This window comes from Muntiacus reevesi, chromosome 15 (genome assembly GCF_963930625.1).
Source record: "Muntiacus reevesi chromosome 15, mMunRee1.1, whole genome shotgun sequence".
In the NCBI taxonomy this organism is placed as follows: domain Eukaryota; kingdom Metazoa; phylum Chordata; class Mammalia; order Artiodactyla; family Cervidae; genus Muntiacus; species Muntiacus reevesi.
The window spans coordinates 11,204,805-11,227,747 of record NC_089263.1 but is presented as its reverse complement, the minus strand read 5'-3'; positions in this window follow the sequence as shown (position 1 = coordinate 11,227,747).

Below are 22,943 nucleotides of genomic sequence, written 5' to 3'. Positions count from 1 at the left end.
AATTTGAAATGACATAAACCAAGGAGTCTCCAACCTCTGGGGCATGGGTGGTACCAGTCTGTGGCCTGCTAGGAACCAGACCGGACAGCAGGAGGTGAGCAGTGAGCAAGTGAGCAAAGCCTCATCTGTATTTACAGCCCCTCCCCATCACTGGCTTTACTGCCTGAGCTCCGCCTCCTGACAGATGAGCAGCATTAGATGCTCAGAGGAGTGTGAACCCTACTGTGAACTGTGCATACCAGGGGCCTAGGCTGCACGCTGCTGATGAGAATCATCCAGAAACCATCGGCCCACCTCCCTGGTCCGTGGAAAGATTGTCTTCCATGCAACTGGTCCCTGGTACCAAAACGGTTGGGGACTGCTGATGTAAACAGAAATTAAGAACTGCTGAAAAGTTAAAAGCAAAGATTCCACTGGGCAAGTTTGCTAATACTGTGCTGTTGTAAACACAACAGGGCTTCCAGGGTGGCATCAGTGGTCAAGAGTCTGCCTGCCAATGCAGGAGACACAAATAAACGTGGGTTTGATCCCTGGGTCGAGAAGATCCCCTGAAGAACAGCAGGGCAACCCACTCCAGGATTCTTGGCTGGGAAGTCCCAGGGACAGAGGAGCCTGGTGGACTACAGCCCCTGGGGTCTCAGAGTCAGACACGTCTGAGCACAGAGAACAAAACAGCAACACAGCAGCTGTCAAAATTTGCCGGCATTAGAGAGATGCTGGGAAACAAAATTTTAATTTGTCAGTAAAAACGATGTGTAACTATGTGACCTAACTTTTAAGATGAGTAGTTCAGATCTCTAGGAATCTACTGCAAGTGACCCAAGCAGTCTTCCCGGTTCCTTTCTTCCTCTTGTTCTGAATGACTCACTCTCCTGACATGCTTCCCACTCCTGGGACCCACCTACATAGCGTTTAGTTAGTGTCCCCAAGCCAGCTTTCTTCTGACCTGATTTCAAGGTCAAAGAATGCCTCTGATTCCAACTGATGGGTCCTTGGTTCCCAAAATAACCCTTGTAGCTTTGTAGTTAATAGATTATTAATCTTCTTACTTGGCTTCCCAGATGGTGCTTGTGGTAAAGAAGTCGCCTGCCAATGCAGGAGACATAAGAGAGGTGCGCTTGATCCCTGGGTGGGGAAGATCCCCTGGAGGAGGGCATGGCAACCTATTCCAGTATTCTTGTCTGGGAGATCCCGTGGACCGAGGAGTCTGGCGGGCTACAGTGCACAGGGTCGCAGAGTCAGACGTGACTGAAGCAACTTAGCACACGCTCAGTCTTACATGTTTTTGCTTTTTCTTTTTCTATGAGTGATAGTTGCTCAGTCATGCCTGACTCTTTGCAACGCCATGAACTGTAGCCTGCCAGGCTCCTCTGTTCATGGAAATCTCCAGGCAAGATTACTGGAGTGGGTTGCCATTTCCTCTTCCACTTTTTCTATGATGCTTGTAGTAAATAGCTATCCAGTGTTCTTGCATTCTTTTATTTATATTGGTTTTTACTCCTACTGCTATCTATAACTACTGCTATTACTACTGGTATTATTAGTGCTTCCTTTTTTAGAAAACCAACTCTAGGCAAAGTTAGACCAAAAAGTGCCTTTGCCTGGGTTCCTTTTTGACCTCTTTCAGTCATAACACTGCTTCTGCTTCTAAGACGAGGCACATACTGAGAGTTCACATGTCTGTACAGCTGCTATAAGGATGGCAGGGAAGATAGCTTTAAGGAGAGAAAAGAAGGTTGATAGACAAAATGAAGTTCATGTGCATGTGAAGATTTATTCTGGCATTTTCTCTCAAAGATGTGTCATGAAGATTTCCAACTGTGAGCAGATATTCTTAGATATCATGATTTTAATGTCCACATAGTATTCCATTGTATGGATAGACCAGAGATTCTAAAATTATTCTTGATTTTATTTCATTTGATATTTAACTCATTGTTCTGCACTGGAATCAAGATTGCCGGGAGAAATATCAGTAACCTCAGATATGCAGATGACACCACCCTTATGGCAGAAAGTGAAGAGGAACTAAAAAGCCTCTTGATGAAAGTGAAAGAGGAGAGTGAAAAAGTTGGCATAAAGTTTAATATTCAGAAAACTACGATCATGGCATCTTGTCCCATCACCTCATGGGAAATAGATGGGGAGACAGTGGAAACAGTGTCAGACTTTATTTTTCTGGGCTCCAAAATCACTGCAGATGGTGATTGCAGCCATGAAATTAAGATGCTTACTCCTTGGAAGGAAAATTATGACTAATCTAGATAGCACATTAAAAAGCAAAGACATCACCTTGCTAACAAAGGTTTGTCTGGTCAAGGCTATGGTTTTTCCAGTGGTCATGTATGGATGTGAGAGTTGGACTGTGAAGAAAGCTGAGTGCCGAAGAATTGATGCTTTTGAACTGTGGTGTTGGAGAAGACTCTTGAGAGTCCCTTGGACTGCAAGGAGATCCAACCAGTCCATCCTAAAGGAGATCAGTCCTGGGTGTTCATTGGAAGGACTGATGCTGAAGCTGAAACTCCAGTACTTTGGCCACCTCATGCGAAGAGTTGACTCATTGGAAAAGACCCTGATGCTGGGAGGGATTGGGGGCAGGAGGAGAAGGGGACAACAGAGAATGAGATGGCTGGATGGCATCACTGACTCAATGGACATGAGTTTGAGTAAACTCTCGGAGTTGGTGATGGACAGGGAGTCCTGGCGTGCTGCGATTCATGGGGTCACAAACAGTCAGACACGACTGAGCAACCGAACTGAAACTTTTACAAGTTGTATGCCAAAATGCAATAACGTATTGAACTAATTACACAAACACCCCTTTGCCAAATTGATGGCAGTACTGCTGAGACTGTTAGTTGGGCAAGTAAAAATTATGTTTATAAGGTTATTTCTGAAAGTTTAAATAGACATAGCAAATGTGACTTAGAATCAATGATTTTAGATTTTAGTGCATGTTTTTAGAAATATGCACAAGTAAACATTGAAGAATGCCTGAATCACAGTAGAAAATCACAAAATAGAAAATGGGAAAAGTAGATTAAAATATCAAAACTCTTTTTCAACAATAAAGTCAGTCCCTTGCAATTAAAAATATTACTTCAAACAAATGAACAAACTTATAATTTGGGGTAAAAATTCCTTTTGAATAGCATTTTTACAACTTGGATAGATACCAGATTGTTTTAGAATGGATACATTCTAGAACACTCATGGCTATGTATCACTTCACATAATTTAAATTAGTTATTTAAGTTAATTTTTAAAAATTGTAAGCTCCCTTGGAATTAAATAACCTTTAGAACATGTAACTCTATTGTTTCACTTTCTAAAGATATATTTCTAGGAGCTAGTTATAGAAGAAAGTAGGTAGTAGATCTTTATGATCTTCTTAATCTCACCATCATTTCAGCTTTGTAAGTGTACAGCTACATCATTTAGAAACAGCTTAAAATATTTTCTTATGATATTTCTTAATGCTTAAAAGTTAATGCTGAGTGATACTGCAGTCAGTAATCATCTTTGGTTTAATTTAAAATTTTATGGAAATGTTGGCTTTTGGTTTGAAATAAATCTTCATTTTATCAGAGAACACTTTCTTCTTTGGGAGTCTTATTTCTTAGGGCATCTTATTGATCAAGGGAGTTTTGTTTTTGTTTTCAGACATAGTTGCATGGTTTCTGCTAAGTTTCATTTGGAGTTGAAAGACAGTGAAAGTGAAAGCTGCTTCGTCTTGTCTGACCCTTTGAGATTCCCATGGACTGTAGCCCACCAGGCTCCTCTGTCCTTGGGATTCTCCAGACAAGAGTACTGGAGTGGGGTACCGTTTCCTTCTCCAGGGAATCTTCCTGATCCAAGGATAGAACCTGGATCTCCCGGATTGCAGTCAGGTTCTGTACCATCTGAGCCACCAGGGAAGCCTGTTTGGAGTTTCCTGGTTTTATTTCCAGAGTTCAAGCACAGGTAGGAAGCAGTCAGGCCAGGTCTTTCTGTCAAAGCAGTGTCTCGCTGATGGAAAAACACACTCAAGGTATGGCTCTGCACTGGGAGTTTGCAGCCCCATGGTATGCCCCACTATAACCAATGCTCCTTGACAGGACCAGACTCTGGACATTACTGATTTCTTCTGTTAGTTCAAATTTTATCAAAAGTACATTCCACTCTCTCCTTCATCCAACAAAAGACTCTTGAGAGGCCTGGCATTTTCCCTGCAAGGAGAACACATAGGCAGAGTTAGGCAGTGTGGAACTATTTGTGGAGACACTGAAGTGTCAGATGGTGTGTTCAGGGTAGTGTGATGCTTTTCCTGAAATGTGTGGCAGCCATGACACTGGAAGAAGCTCAGAGAAGTGATGCTAAGGCCAAGGAAAGCCTTAGGGAAGCCTTGCTTGGTGGGGGAGAGGCTTGGCTGAGAGTTCCGTGGAATGGGCTCTGTGGGCACCGCTGAAAGTTGAGGGGCTCTCTGACATCCAGTCCCTTTTCTTACCAGCACCCTGAATTTGCCTTGGTGGGCTTCCTCTTCGAGGGCACTCTTTGGTTGGAAAGCTGATGCCAGGTGCTGTTTCTCACTCTAACTTTCCTCTGCTAGACCTCAGGGATTGTCTCCAATCTCACACTGACTGGGTGTAGCCAGAAGGCCAGTCAAAGTCTCAGCAAACAGGCTCTGACCGTGGAATCAGTGCCCCCAAACAGGGGCCACTTGGTGATCAAGGAGGTTGCAGCTGGGGTGGAGGCGTGCGGACCAGATGGTTCCTGAGGTGTGGCCCCAGCCTTTCTGGAGACCTCCCTGGCTCCCATCTCATTATCCACGGCCAGCCTCCCGGCACCCTGTCAGTGTCAGAGCCCCTGGGAACTTTTCTCTTTGAGCTCAAGAGAGGCAGATATGGCTTTTTTGTTTGCAAGTGATAGCCTCGGCTGACTGACACAAACTGAACTTGGATGAATACAGAGAAGGGGGTAGAACATTCCAGGGAGAGGAAAGAGCATCTGCAAGGCAGCATCACCTGTGCCGGGCTCAGGCGAGACAGAGCAAGGGGAAGGGCTATCTGTGCAGTCCCCAGAGGGGACTTGGAGCTCACGCTTCCCGACCGACTGCTCTGTGCCAGTCACATTTCCATAAGGTATTTCTTTTTAAAGATTTTTTGATATGGACCAGTTTTTAACTTTTTATTTTGTATTGGTTGGTACTGCATAGCTGATTAACAGTGTTGTGATAGTTTTAGGTGAACTGTGAAGGGACTTAGTCGTTTATACCCTTCTTCCACAAACTCTCCTCCCATCCAGCCTGCCACCTAACACTGATCAGAGTTCCCTGTGCTAGACAGTATGTCCTCATTGGTTATCCATTTTAAATACAGCAGTGTGTACATGTCCGTCCCAAACTCCCAAACTATCCCTTCCCCTCATCTATAAGTTCGTTCTCTAAGTCAGTGAGTCTCCTCCTGTTTTGTAAGTAAGTTCATTTATTTCCTTTTAGATCCCACATAGAAGGGATGTCATATGATATTTCTCCTTCTCTGTCTGACTTACTTCACTCAGTATGACGATCTCTAGGTCTACCCATGGTGCTGCAAATGGCATTATTTCCTTCTTTTTAATGGCTGACTGGTATTCCACTGTGTATATGTATCACCTCTCTATCCATTCCTCTGTCAAAGGACATTCAGGTTACTTTCATGTCTTGGCTATTGTAAACAGTGCTGCAATGAACACTGGGGTGTATGTATCCTTTTGGATCATATTTTTTTCTGAATATATGCCCAGGACTGGGGTTGCAGGATCATATGCTAGTTCTGTGTTTAGTTTTTTAAGGAACCTCCATACTGTTGTCCATAGTGGCTATATGCAGTTACATTTTAAAGTCATTATTGAATTTGTTACAATATTTTTGTTGTTGCTGTTGTTCAGTCACCAAGTTGTGTCTGGGTCTTGACTCCATGGACTGCAGCATGCCAGACTTCCCTGTCCTTCACCATTTCCCAGGAATTGCCCAAGTTCATGTCCATTGAATTGGTGATGCCATCCCACCATCTCATCCTGTCACCCTCTTCTGCCTTTAATCTTTCCCACCATCAGGGTCTTTTCCAATGAGTCAGCTCTTCACATCAGGTGGCCAAAGTAATGGAGCTCCAGCTTCAACATCAGCCCTTCCAAAGAGTATTCAGGGTTGATTTCCTTTAAGATTGACTGTTTTGATCTCCTTGCTTTCCAAGGGACTCTCAAGAGTCTTCTCCAGAACCACAGTTTGAAAGCATCGATTCTTCAGCGTTCTGCCTTCTTTATTGTCCATCTCTCACAACAGTACACGACTATTGGAAAGACCATGGCCTCGACTATATTGACCTTTAGTTGGCAAAGTGATGTCTTTGCTTTTTAACATGCTGTCGAGGTTTGTCATAGCTTTCCTGCCAAGAAGCAATCATCTTCTAATTTCATGGCTGCAGTCACCATCCATAGTGATTTTAGAGCCCAAAAAGAGGAAATCTGTCACTGCTTCCACTTTTCCTTCTTCTGTTTGTCATTAAATGATAGGACCGGATGACCATGATCTTGCAGTATGGCTTGTGCTTTTTTTTTTTCCTCCCTAGGCATGCTGGATCTCAGCTCTCCAACAAGGGATCCAACTTGCACCTCCTCAAAGTCTCAACCACTGGACCACCAGGGAAGTCCCTCCATAAAATAGTTGAGTTAACCTTCACAGGCCTGTGAGGTTCAGAGAGTGAAGGAAGAAAAGGAGTTTAGAATTTATCTTTAATCCCCAAGAAACCATGGTTTCAGGGACTATAGTGGGGCAGAGAGATCTTTTTTGACCAGAGGAAAGTTTCATTCTTGTTCCTCAAAGCAGTCCATAGATCTGTCTTGTTACCACGTGTGTCTGTTCTACCCATGAAGTGACAGACTACACAGCATGATTTTAACATGCCTGCTTGTATAAGTCTGGTCATTATGTATTTAGTCTAAACAGACAAATAGCTTTAAACACTTTTACCCAGGTATTAAGCACATACACTTGACTGGAGTTTATTTTTACCCCAAGGCAGATAATTTATTACATCCTGTCTATTGTCTTGAACTGATTTACTGAAAAAGAACATTATGTTCTAAGTCATCTTTTTCATAGATTGTAATGAATGGTTACAGCACCATTCTCAGAATAATTTTAGGACAGGATCACAGTTCTTTACAACTAGTAAGAAACTGGGTTTGATTCCTTCATTTTAGAAATGAGGATACAGAAGCCACAGACATGATTTGCCCATAGCTGAGGGATGTTTTGGATAAGGCAATGGCACCCCATTCCAGTACTCTTGCCTGGAAAATCCCATGGACGGAGGAGCCTGGTAGGCTGCAGTCCATGGGGTCGCTAAGAGTTGGACATGACTGAGTGACTTCACTTTCACTTTTCACTTGCATGCATTGGAGAAGGAAATGGCAACCCACTCCAGTGTTCTTGCCTGGAGAATCCCAGGGACGGGGGAGCCTGGTGGGCTGCTGTCTATGGGGTCGCACAGAGTCGGACACGACTGAAGCGATCTAGCAGTAGAGGGATGTTTAGAGCTTCCGTGGTGCTAGGGGTAAAGAACCTGCCTGCCAATGCAGGAGATGTAAGAGATGTGGGTTCAATCCCTGGGTTGGGAAGATCTCCTGGAGGAGGGCATGGCAACCCACTGCAGTATTTTTGCCTGGACAGGGAAGCTTGGTAGTCTATAGTCCATGGGGTTGCAAAGAATCAGATCCAATTGAAATGACAGCACAGCACAGAGGGATATTTAGGGACAAAATGGGGAAAGGCAAATTGAGAATCCTAGCTTCTGATCCAATTCTCTCACCACTTGACTACATTAAGCTTGACATAGATTTTATGAGTACAGTAAAATTTTATATCTAACTGGAGCTCTTAGGGAATCATCCTCTTAGATAGGCTAAATAACTGCAGGCTCATGTCTTTTTTTCTGAGAGCTATGTTTATAGTAGTCACAAATATCAGAACATTAATCTGATTTTCATTTTACATTTATCAGGTAACATGAGTCTTCTACATCCTATTATGCTCCTGATGACCACTTATTAAGTATCATCATACTGAAAGATAGAAAAATCCACATGTCAAATAGTTCATGGTTCCATGGAGGCACAAGGCCCTTCCACAATAAGGCCACTGTCCTTGCAAAGCTCTCCATTTGTTCTGACTCTTTCTGTAAAGCTATCCATGAAAATCTCTTCCAAGACTCCAAGGAGGCCCGTCCCCATTCACAGTCACACTAAACTGAGACCACCCATTTGTTATTACAGATGAGATGGTTGGATGACATCACCGACTGGATGGACGTGAGTTTGAGCAAGCTCTGGGAGTTGGTGATGGACAGAGAAGCCTGGCATGTTGCCATCCATGGGGCCACAAAGAGCTGGACACAACTGATAAGCTGATGACTATTGAACTGAACTGATTTGTTATTATTTTTTGTCTCTTCCTCTAACCTGGAAATCAACCCTGAATATTCACTGGAAGGACTGATGCTGAAGTTATAGCTCCAGGACTTTGGCCACCTGATGTGAAGAGCTGACTCATTGGAAAAAGCCTTGACACTGGGAAAGATTGAAGGCAGGAGCAGAAGGGGGTGACAGAGGATGAGGTGGTTGGATGGCATCATCGACTCAACGGACATGAGTTTGAGCAAACTCTGGGAGACTGTGAAGGACAGGGAAGCTGACGTGCTGCAGTCCAGGGGGCCACAAAGAATCAAAACACTGAGCAACTGAAGAACAATAACAGCTAACCTGGAAACTGCATAAGGGCAGAGGACATGAGGCATTTAGGACAGTGTAGGGCACAGAATACAATTCAGTCAACACTTCGTGCATGAAAGAACTGAGCTTGACCAAAGCAAAGTGAAAATAACCTGTAAAAGAGGTGATCATGTGGGGAAGTGATAAGGGGACTGAGTAGAGATTGTTTTGAACCTGGAACACTGGAAGATGTTTGCTCGCAGGGTTACTCAAGAAGGAGTCAGGGGCTGAAGAGGACTCTAAACCTTTCAGTTCAGTTCAGTCACTCAGTCGTGTCTGACTCTTTGTGACCCCATGGACTGCAGCATGCCAGGCTTCCCTGTCCATCACCAACTCCCGGAGCTTACTCAAACTCATGTCCATTGAGTCAATGATGCCATCCAACCATCTCATCCTCTGCCGCCCCCTTCTCCTCCTGCCTTCAATCTTTCCCAGCATCAGGGTCTTTTCCAATGAGTCAGCTCTTCGCATCAAGTGGCCAAAGTATTGGAGTTTCAGTTTCAGCATCCATCCTTCCAATGAATATTTAGGACTGATTTCCTTTAGGATGGATTGATTGGATCTCCTTGCAGTCCAAGAGACTCTCAAGAGTCTTCTCCCACACCACAGTTCAAAAGCATTAATTCTTTGGTGCTCAGCTTTCTTTATGGTCCAACTTTCACATCAATACATGACTACTGGGAAAACCATACTCTTGACTAGATGGAACTTTGTTGGCAAAGTAATGTCTCTGCTTCATAACTTCTCTACCATGGAGCAAGCTTCTTTTAATTTCATGGCTGCTCACCATCTGCAGTGATTTTGGAGCCCCCAAAATAAAATCTGTCACTACTTCCATTGTTTCCCCACCTATTTGCCATGAAGTGATGGGACCAGATGCCATGATCTTAGTTTTCTGAATGTTGAGCTTTAAGCCAACTTTTTCACTCTCCTCTTTCACTTTCATCAAGAGGCTCTTTAGTTCCTCTTTGCTTTTGGCCATAAAGATGGTATCATCTGCATATCTGAGGTTATTGATATTTCTCCCAAAAATCTTGATTCCAGCTTGTGCTTCTTCCAGCCCAGCGTTTCGCATGATGTCCTCTGCATGTAAGTTAAATAAGCAGGGTGACAATATACAGCCTTGACATACTCCTTTTCCCATTTGGAACCAGTCTGTTGTTTCATGTCCAGTTCTAACTGTTGCTTCTTGACCTGCATACAGATTTCTCAGGAGGCAGGTAAGGTGGTCTGGTATTCCCATCTCTTTCAGAATTTTCCACAGTTTGTTGTGATCCACACAGTCAAAGGCTTTAGCCTATTTGATAAAGCAGAAGTAGATGCTTTTCTGGAACTCTCTTGCTTTTTTGATGATCCAATGCATGTTGGCAATTTGATCTCTGGTTCCTCTACCTTTTCTAAATCCAGCTTGGACATCTGAGAGTTCACGGTTCATGTATTGCTGAAACCTGGCTTGGAAAATTTTGAGCATTACTTTTCTAACATGTGAGGTTAGTGCAATTGTGTGATAGTTTGAACATTCTTTAGTATTGCCTTTCTTTGGGATTGGAATGAAAACTGACCTTTTCCAGTCCTGTGGCCACTGCTGAGTTTTCCAAATTTGCTGGCATATCGAGTGCGGCACTTTCACAGCATCATTTTTTAGGATTTGAAATAACTCAACTGGAATTCCATCACCTCCACTAGCTTTGTTCATAGTGATGCTTCATAAGATCTGACTCTTTAAGATAAGAGTTTACTTTGGCAGCTGATGGAGGGATTGGAGATAACTCTTCCAGAGCCTGGGGTGAACCCAAGAAGAGTTAAGTCTGTCAAGTTCCTTAACCTCTGTCCCCAGGATCACCTTGACAATGAAATTGCCACCTCCAGCTCAGCCTCACCCCAGCTCCAGATGAATCCTCACCCACAGCAAGGGGTATTTACGTGATTCCACTGTTACTTCCTCACCCTCACTCTCACATACCCCGTACACGTGTAGGCACACAGCACCGTGTCTGCACGGGTGGACCTCACTTCCTGAGCTGTCACACGTGCTTCCCTCACAGTGCCCTGCGCTCACCACCGGCTACCTTTTGTATCCCTGAGACTCAGTTTCTCTCTCTGAGGCCTCTGATGGCCAGTCTGGACAATGAACATTTCTTTCCTGGTGACTAGACCCGTATGGCCCCCTCTCCTCTTCCTTATTGTTAGTCCTATTTCCTATGATGGAAAAAAATATTTATCCTGAGGCTTTGTGTGTGTGTATGTGTGTGTGTGTGTGTGTGTGTGTGTGTGTGTGTGCATGCTCAGTCAGTCATGTCTGACTTTGTGACCCCATGGATTGGAGCCTACCAGGCTCCTCTGTCCATGTGATTTTGCGGTGAGAATACTGGAGGGAGTTGCCATTTCCTCCTCCAGGGAATCTTTCTGATCTAGGAATTAAACCCGAGTCTCCTGCATTGGCGGGCAGACTCTTGACTACTGAGCCACCTGGGAAGCTCCTTTCTAAGGCAAAACACACTGATATACCTACTTCTCAATGTGTGTGTGCTAAGTTGCTTCAGTTGTGTCCCCGACAACTGAACCTTTGGGACCCCATGAACTGTAGCCCGCCAGGCTCCTGTGTCCATGGGATTCTCCAGGCAAGAATACTGGAGTGGGTTGCCATGCCTTCCTCCAGGGGATCTTCCTGGCTCAGGGGTGAAACCTGCATTTCTTGAATCCCCTGCATTGACAGGCATGTTCTTTACCACTCGCTCAAGCCCTACCTACTTCTCAATATTCTTTTTCAAAATTTTGTGATGTGCTATGGTTCTTTCCGGATTCCTCTCAAATTCTAGTACCCATCTGCCATACCCAGACTTACTGGTTGAGGGGGAGGATGGTCAGCCTCCTTGTCTAATCTTCACTGTTTCCTTCTATGGCTGTATTGGCCTCCCTCACATTTTTGCTCCCCTCAGCTCCTGTCCGATCCTGACTGGGTCTGGTTCTATGCCTTGATCTTCCCCACACCCACCCACAACTACCTGGCATCCTGCTCTATGTGACTGAGCAGGGTCCACTCAGCCACGCACACAATAATCCTGATGTGAGCAGAGTGGAGTTCAAGGAAAAGGCTGACATGGGATATTGCAACCCATCTTTAAGAGGAGTCCTTAAAGGACCCTATTACTAAAATGTAAATATAATAGAACGTGACCTGATTTGTCATGAACTTTCAGTGCTTTCTGGCTGGATCTCCTCATTTGATCTGTCAGGGCATGGTAATGTTAACTTGCATGTAATACTTCCCCTGAAAGGGGTTAGGAAGCATTGGATTGGAAATGCCTTGTGACCAAATGGGACATGATGTTGATATGGGTTGTGTAACACGTTGTGATGAGAGAGCCCCTAGGAAAACATATGGAAACAAAGAGAAAGTAGCTGGAGGCATCTGTACTAGGCTTTCTTCCTGGAGACCAGGAGATGGTATGTGGCAGGGTCCAGACCCTGCCTCCATGAGACGAGCTCTGAAGGACAGGTTAGCTCAGCTGACCTTTCATGGATGGCTGGGGAAACATGAGCAGAAAGTTCTACTTGGACTAACAAGCCATGATCATTCTCAGACAATCTCAGAACGCTCCCTTAGGAATGAACACGCTTCTTTCCGGAGTTTCTAGGACATCAGGGATTATGTCTGGTTAACATCCTTTCCTTGGTACTGGTTATGTGCCCTGGAACAGAACAGGGCTCGCATGGCTCTTTGATGAAAGATGAAGGAACAGCAGCCAGCATAGTATTCATGCACTATCGCTCTCATGTGAGTGTGTCCCGGGTCGTGTCTGACTCTGTGACCCCATGGACTGTAGCCCGCCAGGCTCCTCTGTCCATGGGGTTCTCCAGGTAAAAATCCTGGGGTGGGTTGCCATTTTCTCCTCCAGGGGATCTTCCTGACCCATGGATTGAACCTGAGTCTCCTCTGTTTCCTGCATCACAGGCAGATTCTTTACCACTGAGCCACCTGGGACACTCTCATAAGACTTTTTAATGAAGTTTTTCCATGTGTGGTTCCTCGGGTTTTTGCTTAGGAAAATCTTCTGGGTTAGCACAAAGCTCAGAATTTTACACACACTCCATTCTTATTCAGCCAGCCAAACCATTCTTCTGAAATTCACATTAAATTAAAAATGTTCAAACGATGCTATAAAGGAATAATGTAAGTAAGCATAATTTTTCTTCTTACTGAAGTTTCTCTGGCTCCCCTCTTTGTTAATCCCACGAGCCCTTGATGACTATAATCTCCCAATAGTGAAGATTTTGTATGTGATTTTTATGACAGCTCATTGTCAGAGCTCATTTTTCCAAATTGCTGTAGCAGGAGAGAAAGATGAATGTATTCCCAGTGCTTTGACCATGTGTAACAACTTCGCTGGCTATACACATCCTGCCTGATACAGAGCCCTCGGTCTTTGGTATTGCTGGGTCCTTCTTGTTCTTTTTTAAAAAATTAATTGTTATTGAAGTCTAGTTACTTTACAGTGTGGTGTCTCTATGGTACCGTGAAGTGAGTCAGTTACACATGTACACGCGTCCCCTCTTCCATTGGATGTCCTTCCTATTTAGTTCACGATAGAACACGGAGTGGAGCTGCCTCTATCCCACAGTAGGTTCTCATTATTTCTCTATCTTGTTCCATCACTACACATGTATCTAGAGTTGATCTTCAGTAACTTTACTTTCTAAGCTTTACTACAAGTTCCACTTGCCTCTATTTTTTAAATACAAAATTAAAGAAATTGGAAAATGTTTTTCTTGTGATAACTCAAGATTTACTTTCTTAACTTTCATCTATAACATACAGCAGTGTTCATTATATTGTCATGTTTTACATTATATTCCTAGTATTTATTTATCTTATAACTAGAAGTTGGTACCTTCATCTAATTCCCAACCTCTCCACCCGCACCCCACCTCCCCCCGATAATCACAAATCTGATCTTCTTTTCTGTGAGTTTGTTTGAAGTATAATTGCTCTAGAGCACTCTGTGAGCTCCTGTTACACGTACTGATTTGATAGTTTTCTATACATTTGAAACTTTTTTATTAACACATTATCGACCAGGGAATTTTTGCAGAAATAAAGGCCTGTGACCAGCAATTTGTTATGTAAGTGAATATTGAAACGTTTTCAGTCAATAACATTCAGGTAATAAAAGAAGTTTAGAGTGAGGTAAATCAGAAAGAGAAAAACAAATATCATATATTAATACATATATATGGAATCTAGAAAAATGGTACTGATGAGCCTATTTACAAGGCAGGAACGGAGACGCAGATGCAGAGAATGGATTTGTGGACATGGCAGGGGAAGGCGAGGGTGGGACAGTGGGTTGGGAGAGTAGTGTTGAAACATATACACTACCACGTGTGAAATAGCTAGCTATCGAGGAGCTGATAACCCAGGGAGCTCAGCCCGGTGCTCTGTGATGACCTAGAGGAGGAGGATGGTGGGGGGTGGTGGTGGGAGGGAGGGTCAAGAGGGAGGAGATATATGTATATTTATGGCTGATTTACGTTGTTGTATGGCAGAAACCAATACAACATTGCAAAGCAATAATCCTCCAATTAAAAATAAATTTTCAAAAGATATATTAACGCTTTAGTCAATAAATTGCTCAATAATAGTAACACTATTTTTTAATAATAGCAATAACAAGAACTAACATTTATGGATTGGTTGCTTCATGCCTGATGCAGAGCCAAGAATCTCCACGAAGAAAATAGAGAGGGAATAAAAGAAGAACAGCAGTGAAACCCCGCCCCACCCCACACTCACTTGCCTGAAGACTTGATTCTCAGCACCGCTGTCTTCTTTCCCCTCTCTCCACCTCAAACTCCATCCCCAGCGGCCTTGACCAAGGACTCTGCTATCTCGGTTCCTTCCCTCTCTCCCTCAGCCCCCGCCACCTTGTTGATCTCAAGGCTTCAGGGAAATGAAAAGTAGCTTGTCATCTTGAAAAGGGCTTCTGTCCCTGCTGTGTGGTATAATTGGACACGGCACACTTATTTCCTGCCCCTTATTATCTGGTCCCTTATAGACATCTAAATCTACTATTTTCCTCTCCGTTTTAAAAAGACGTGGCGTTCTATCACTGTGTCTATTGACACAGATAGCAGAGGGCTTCTTGGATGCCCTTGAATGACTTTGTGATAGTTCTTGCCTCTCCAAAGTACCATTTCTCTATGACTTTTAACGTCACAATCCTCATTGGCTAGTGCTTTGGGAACTCAGGTAACCAAGGAAGCTCTCCTATATTCCCGGTGCCCCTTTCTTTCCAAATATACCTGCAGAGCCATATATACAGAAAATATTAAACCACAATGAGTGAGTGTGTCTGTGTGTGTGTGTTCAGTCTTTATGACTCATGGACTGTAGCCAGCCAGGTACCTCTGTCCATGGAATCTTCCAGGCAAGAATACTGGAGTGGGTTGCCATTTTCTTCCCTGGAGGATCTTCCTGACCCAGGGATCCAACCCGTCTCCAGTTTTTCCTGTTTTGGCAGGTGGGTTCTTCACCACTAGCGCCACCTGGGATGCTTCTGTGGTAAACAGAAGCATCTTCACTCATTCCTATTGTCCCTCTATAGGCAGCACTGCAGAGCGTAGCTTTAGAGGGTGCATTAGAACCCTCCAGTCTCTACTCCCCACAAACACACAAATGAAATGCCTTCTTAAAAACAAGAGTATCCTTGTAAAGGAAATAAACCTCTCAACAAGTCTCCTAACAGCTCCCAACCCAGCTCCACACCCAGCCAATAAATTGCAGGACCTAACTGTCCTCTGCGTTTAAATTCTGAAGTCTCTATTAGTTTCTCGTCACTCTTAAGTACAAAGTTGGTTTATATTTCCTTCCAGGGGACACAGCTGTATTCTGTGATCAGAGTCACCTTTGGTCTATCAATACTTGTTTTTCTCATAAGTTCCCTTTGTTTCAGATAATGAGAGGAAAACATGGGTTTGAAGGATGGAATTTCAGGAATGCATTTGAAGGGGCCTTGAAGGGATGACAAAGAAGGGACAAAGATTTTTCAGGAAGGCACAGAGCGAAGGAGAGAAAACAGTGTAGGTGAGAATGTGGAATGGCTTGATAGATATATTGAGGTGCACATAAGTGGACAGGGTGGTAGATAAGGCGCTGAAGGGGGGTTAGACCAGATAAACAGCGTAGAGGATGGTGGCTACGACACAAGGCCGGAGTTTAGCCTTTATTCACGGAGCCATGGGGAAGGTCCAGGATGCATCCAATGTTTGCTGAACTTCTAAACAGTGCTCCGGAGGGTCTAAACCTTGCAGTGTTCTACCTGTTCAGGTAGAATTACACTGTTGCAGTGTCACTACGTCTTCAGGTAGTGACAATCCACGGTGGTGATTGAAATCAATTAGGACCAGAGCTGGCTTGACAGCCTTTGGGAGGCCAAGGCCTGAAGTTTCAGACCCCACAGGATGCACTGTCAGGAATTCAGACTTGTGTAAGAAAGCCAAGAGCATTTGTTGACCCTTGTCATTCAAACCTGAAGTCCTCCGTCAATAGACTCAGGGGAAGCAGGGACACAAGCTGCCTCCTAGGAGGTGTTCTGTCACTCTCTCTGAATTTCTGCATTTCTTTTGACCCCTTTGCTTCTGAGTCTGTAATCTCCATCTCAGAAAGTTTTCACAGTCCACAGTGGCCACCACTCGCCTCCAACCTCCCCACCTTCAGAACCACCTGCATCACCTCCAGGGCCACTTCCATCATCTCCCAGCAGCACCTACCACGACCTCCCCTCCATGGTTTCCTCCGGCTCCACCTCTACCTCCATCACCAGCTCCACCAACGTCACATCCATTTCCATGACCTTCACCTTCATCAACCTTCCCTCTGCCACCATCAAAACCTCCATTACCAGCTTTCCCTTCATCTCCACATCTCCACCTCTTTCCCAAATCTGTAATGCATTCCAACTAGATGCCAAGCACTGCTCAAACCCGATGTAGGTCTAGTCAAGAACAAAGGAGACAAAAATATCTGCCCACACAGAACTTACATAGTAAGGAAGTGTAGTCCGTTTTCTTGTAATTCCATCAGGGAAGTCATGTGGATTCAAGGGGATGAAGTCAAGTATTTTAAGTGGTGATGGGTGTGTTCTTTGGGAGTCAGGTCTTGACTATTTGGTTTACATTATCCTTTATCTTTATTTATTTCTGCCCTTTTCTGCTTCCCTATCTCTGGCCCCATTTCCCCACATCTGTCATTGCTTGGGGAGTTTTCATTGGCACAAGACAGCTAACAGCTGAGTCGGCCGCCTCTATTGTCACAATTCTTCACCCAGCAGAGCAGGAGGAAGCTACACCTGATAGGACTCCTTCCAAAGGATTCAGCATCAGTTCCACCCACGCATCCTCCCCAGAAAAGAGGACCAAATATTCCTGCTGCACCACAAATGTTCTCTCTAAAGATGCTGTCAGGCCTCTCCACTTCTCCCCCAGTACCCTGGACCACGATGACTTTTCTCTCAGAGGAGGATTTTTGTAAGGAGAGAAATCAGTGACCTTATTTATTTGAAAAAAGAGGGAGAGTCTCAGGTAATGGCAGATTTATCACATAAGTGAGCAAGCGATAAAAAGTCAAACGGCTTATACTCATTTTGTTTTGTCTAGTATCAAAGGCTTCCCTTGTAGCTCAGTCAGTAAAGAATCTGCCTGCAGTGCAGCAGGAGACCTGGATCTGATCCCTGGGTCTGCAAGATCCCCTGGAGAAGGGAATGGCAACCCACTCCAGTATCCTTGCCTGGAAAATCGCATGGGCACAGGACCCTGGTGGGGTGCAGTCCATGGGGTTGCAAAGAGTCGGGCACGACTGAGCGACTAACACTTACTTACTTGCTTACTTAGTATCAAAGGAGAAAAATTGACATGAAGTTTTTCATAAAACTTTAGATTTTTTTTAAAATACTCTAATTAACTGGTATCCTTTGCTCATGGAGGTAATTGGGTACCCAAATAGTGATGTAGTTTAATGGAAATAAGTGGCCTCCTAAGAATATATGGATTGGGACCCAGAAGGTGTCTTAGGAAGCATCAGATCCAGGCCCCTTATTTTATACATGAGTAAACTGCACCCAGGTGGCCAAGTGGTAAAGAGTCGGCCTGCCAGTGCAGAAGCAGCAAGAGAGGAGTGTTCAATCCCTGAGTCAGAAAGATCCCCTGGAGGAGGAAATGGCAACCTGCTCCAATATTCTTGCCTGGAGAATTCTGTGGACAGGAGCCTGGCGAGCAAGTCTATGGGGTCACAAAGAGTCAGACACGCCTGAGCCACTGATCCAACTGAGGTAGAGGGAAAATGGTCCCGTGATGAAAATGGTGATCACCAGGCAGCAGAGGATGGGATGGTGTTGATTCCTAGTCTCCACGCTCTTCTATTAATACAGTGAGATACTGGAGCGCAGTGGGCTAAAAGTGATCTTTGCAATCCACTCTGGGTCCCCTGACCACAAGCAGGCTGAAGAGGGCAGCTCACATTCTCCCAGCCAGAGCGGGATCTTCCCCAGAGCTTGGAGATGATGTTCTCCGTGTGTGCACAGTCAGACTTCCCTGAAAACTGCAGAGCCAGACGACCCGTGGATGAGCAGTCCACTTGCGCCTCTCCAAACCAGCCTTGTTCCATCAGAAGAGTCCCACAGAGAGGAAAGGTCTCTCCAGTCAAGTACAGAACCCCAGTGGACATTCAGCAGCCTTTCTAGAGGATAATTAAGCAATCAGGGGATCCCTCTTGCTCGGCTCCTGCTAACCTTGACCTATATAAGCGTTGCCCAGTTGTGTATTCTTAGCCCACTTTGCCTGATGTTTTGGAATTTGTCCCCAGCTCTGATGCCTGACAGGTGACGATCTGGCTGCAACCTACCTGGTAAGACATGCACTTAACCTCTGACCTTTAATTTTCTAGCTGCAGGCCAGAGTTATACCCACTCCTAACTACTTCAGAGGTCTCCAGAGAAAAATATGATGAAATCAGCTTGCACTTTACTTAGGAGCGAGGCGCTTGAAATGAAAGCATTTTATAATTCGGAGTGTTCGGGTTTTGCTCCTTCTCAAGAAACTTGCTTGGTGAAAAAGTATCACCTCATTCTCAGGCTAATTCTGGGCTTATCGCGTATTCAGTGTTCCATAAAGGTTGACTTGAAAGCTTTCATTTAAAACCCAATTCATATGAATTAGTGTACTACTCAAAATGTCAGGCTGCTAACAGGACATACATAGCAACTGGAAATTGAAATAAGTGCATTTTAATAGAGTTCAGAATTAGAATTTCCTCTCTCTGTTTGACGTAGTATCACAATTATAATTGAGGGTAAATTTTTTTTCCTGTTGGCATTTAATGACTTTCCATCCAGAATTATCAATCCACCTGAATTTGGTATACCATTTTTCAGATGTAAAATGCAAAAAAGAGAGAAACATAAAGCTCTTTAATTGTGATAGTGATATGTAAGACTGTATCACCTAAGAGAGGAAGAAATGAACGAATCTAGGATTATTCACTTGATAATTCTTCTACCAAATACCAAGTGAAGTCTTACCTAATTATGGCACAGCATAAGTTATTTTCTCGAGTTTTTATTTTATTTGTGAACAGTTTTATTTCAATGTTTTAAATTTCTAAAATGTGGTCTAGTTAGTTATTGACAAGCTACTTGGAGAAGTTTCAGGAAATATTAAGTCCCTCCTATAAAGTGAATGCAAGGTTTAAGAAAGCGTAGCTCACTTCAATCTCGGTTTTTCAGGAAGTTGTGGAAATACCAGAGGAATTGCTTGTTCTTCAAGTTAGCCTGTTTTGAACACTTCTCAAACATAAAATAGATAAGATACAAGTCAGAAATGCTATCGAAAAAAATTAGGGATCATCTCACTCAGAGTGATGGGGAAGTTAAGATTATTTAGTTTGTAGTTACAGTCCTGCTCAAATTTTAATAGGCAAGTAGAAATTTCTTTATTACAGATTTCCCAGCAGTAAAGGAATTATCAGTGAAAGAATAGTCAACACATAGGTCTCCACATTCTTTCAGGCTGTTACTATTTCTCTTTATATCCAGAAGAGGGCAGTCAGGTTACACGATTGAGAAGTAATCACCATTACCCCAGAAAGTGAGATTTTTTTCAATAAATTTCAGTGATTGGAATTAAGTTCTCCTTTAATGATTCTAAAGGGTATTTAGAATTACCTGAAGATTTCCCACTTTTTATTAAAAACCTTACCACCTTTGTGAGATGGATACTTTCACAAAAGGGGTGAAACGCTGGTACATATTTATGTGCACATTCTACTGATGCGTGCATTTCTTTTTTTCTTTTTTTTCTGTTCCTATCGGCCATCTTCGGCGTTTGACTAGCGCATGGGGGAGGGGCAAATCTTACACTGGAGACGGTTCTTCTACTTTATAACTTTGTGACGTTTTATAGGTAAAAAGAAACACATCGCACAAGGAAAAGAGCCCTCATCAGCACTTTGGCGGCAATTCAAGAAAAGAGAGAGAATTAGAAAATAGAAGATTCACAGCGATTGAAAAATAGGTATCTGCCCAGGAAGTTCGAATCCAAAACATTTCTAGCAGCGTTGACTTGCTTTGAAGAAAGAGATAATTACACTTTTACTGCGGCTTTGCATTAAACAATGTTAGAAGAATGTAGCACTTTTTTCCGTGTATACTTTTTATAGAAATATCTTCTATAAGCTTCTAAGTGGAAGTAAGCTATAGCTGAACAGACCATATCACAAATATTTCTGCTGCTTTTTTGTCTTCTTCATTAACAATAATGCCAAAACCTAAGAAGCCTTTAATTTTATCAAAAATAGATATATTTGCGAAGAAAGTGTGAATATTTAAGTATGTATGTAATATATTTATTTAAAATAAAATTGATATGAAATAATTTAGTTACAAATATATAAAATATATTCATTTAAAATAAATCCTTAATATTTATGTATATAAAACCATATATATGTTGTTTGTTATTCAGCTGCTAAGTCATGTCTGACTCTTGGCAACCCCATGGACTGCAGCACAGCAGGCTTCCAGGTCCTTCACTGTCTCCCTGAGTTTGCTCAAATTCATGTCCATTGAATTGGTGGTGTTATCTAATCATCTCATCCTCTGCCACCCTCTTCTTTTGCCTTCAATCTTTCCCAGCATGAATTCATTTTAAGGAGCAGTCTTAATTAAAACGTAAGAAAGAGTTGGTTTTAGGGAACTAATGTCAAAGAAATATAGCTGCAATAACGAACTGTAATTTTGAGTATTTGTTTTTGTCTATATTTTAAATGTTCCGTCTGTACTAAGGGTGCTTCTAATGCTATTTTTAGATGATTGTGCATTAAACCAATGCTATTATCTGATGCAGATGATGTATGCTTGTGTGTGAATATGTGAGGAGGCTGTGTGTGTGTGCACATGCTTGCTCTCAGTCGTGTCTGACTCTTTCGCAACTCCATGGACTGTAGCCCACCAGGTTCCTCTGTCCATGGAATTTTCCAGGCAAGAATACTGGAGTGGGTTTCCATTTCCTCCTCCAGGGGATCTTCCTGACTTAGAGATGGAACCTGAGCCTCTCGTGTCTCCTGCATTGCAGGCGGAATTTTTATCAACTGCGCCATTGATACAGCTATGTATGTGTATATATATTATACATATAGCATGGTGTTATGTTAGTTTCTATCGGCCACCTGCCTATAAGAGCTTTCTCAGTGGCTGTGAAATTCACCAGTCCTGCACATGCTCCTCTGAGGTTTGAGGATTAACTGGGAATCCAGGTGATTTTCTACCTGATCCATACCCCCACTCCCTCTGCCTCCGTTCCTGGAGATTCTGCCTTCAAAAAGAGTTGCCTCTGAAAGTGACCTTGCTTGGCGCATGCTGATTGGCTAATGTGCAAAGGCCTTTCCCAGAAGAGGAGCTGTACCATGCCAGATTTTGCTGCTGCAAAGATGGGTATGGAATCAGGGCGGAAAGGAGGGGAGAAAGGAGGAAGCGGCTTGCCAAGTCACTCGGGCTACTTATAAACAAACTTTGGCTTTGTTTCTCAAACCCTTTCTGGTCAGACACACACTGTGTCCGGGTCTCCATTTGTGTTCTGTGTAAACCTTGGGGAGAGCTGCTTTTAAGAGACCGGTTTGGTTTAGAAGATGATTTCCATCAGCCACTTTAAAAAGATACGCACTATTTCAGTACAAAGCTGAAGCCCCGTTAGAGCTGTGCTAGGGATTAAGAAGGCATGTATTTTAATGCGTTATGAATAGGAGTAGCTGATAAAAGAGGCTCTTGTTACCCCTGCTACATTTAAATGTGAAAAGCGGCTGCTTCTAATGGGCCAGGGGTAGGGGAGAGGAGAAGAGATATATTATTTTCATAGGGATTTAATCTTCAGACTACATTGAAACCATAGAATACCGCTGGCCATTCACTTATCGGCAGCTCTCATCACACCCAGATCTGTAAGATTGTGGAGAGGGAAGGAGGAGAAGGACCAGGAGGCAGAGAAAGGGACTGTGTGTTGTGATGAGGCTGGCATTTTCATCTCCATGTATGTTTTGAACCTCAGATCAAAACGCACGCGCGGTAGAGTATTTTCTCTTTCTCTCTTATAAGCATTAACCCTTTCAACTTCTCAAACACCAGCCAATTAAAGAGTCCGATGCCACTAAGCTGCCTTCAGAGCATGGGCTTAGCAATGGCCCCGAGAATAAGATGACCACAGAGATCTCATTAGGAATATGGACCATGTATGTGTGTGTGTGCGCCCAAGGATGGCTCTGTGTGTGTGTGTGTGTGTGTGTGTGTGTGTGTGATATGAAAAAGACTGCTCACACTTCAGAGACAGCTTATTTCAGGTAGAATCCGAGAGGTGTCATGAAAATGCAGCAGAGAAAGAATCTTTCTGTAAGTTTTATTGCCACAGGAAGTTGATGGTATAAATAAAACCTAGGACTGTTAAACTAGCAGGTCTTTGCCAAATGCTCTCCATGTTGGGAGAAATATGACTCAAGAGTGTATATCCTTTGAATGGATGAATGAGCAAATGGGCATCATTTTCTCCCTCTCCAGGTTATCACTTATAACTTGCTTTTGTTTATTCTGATGTTGGGCTTAGTGAAATTGGTCACT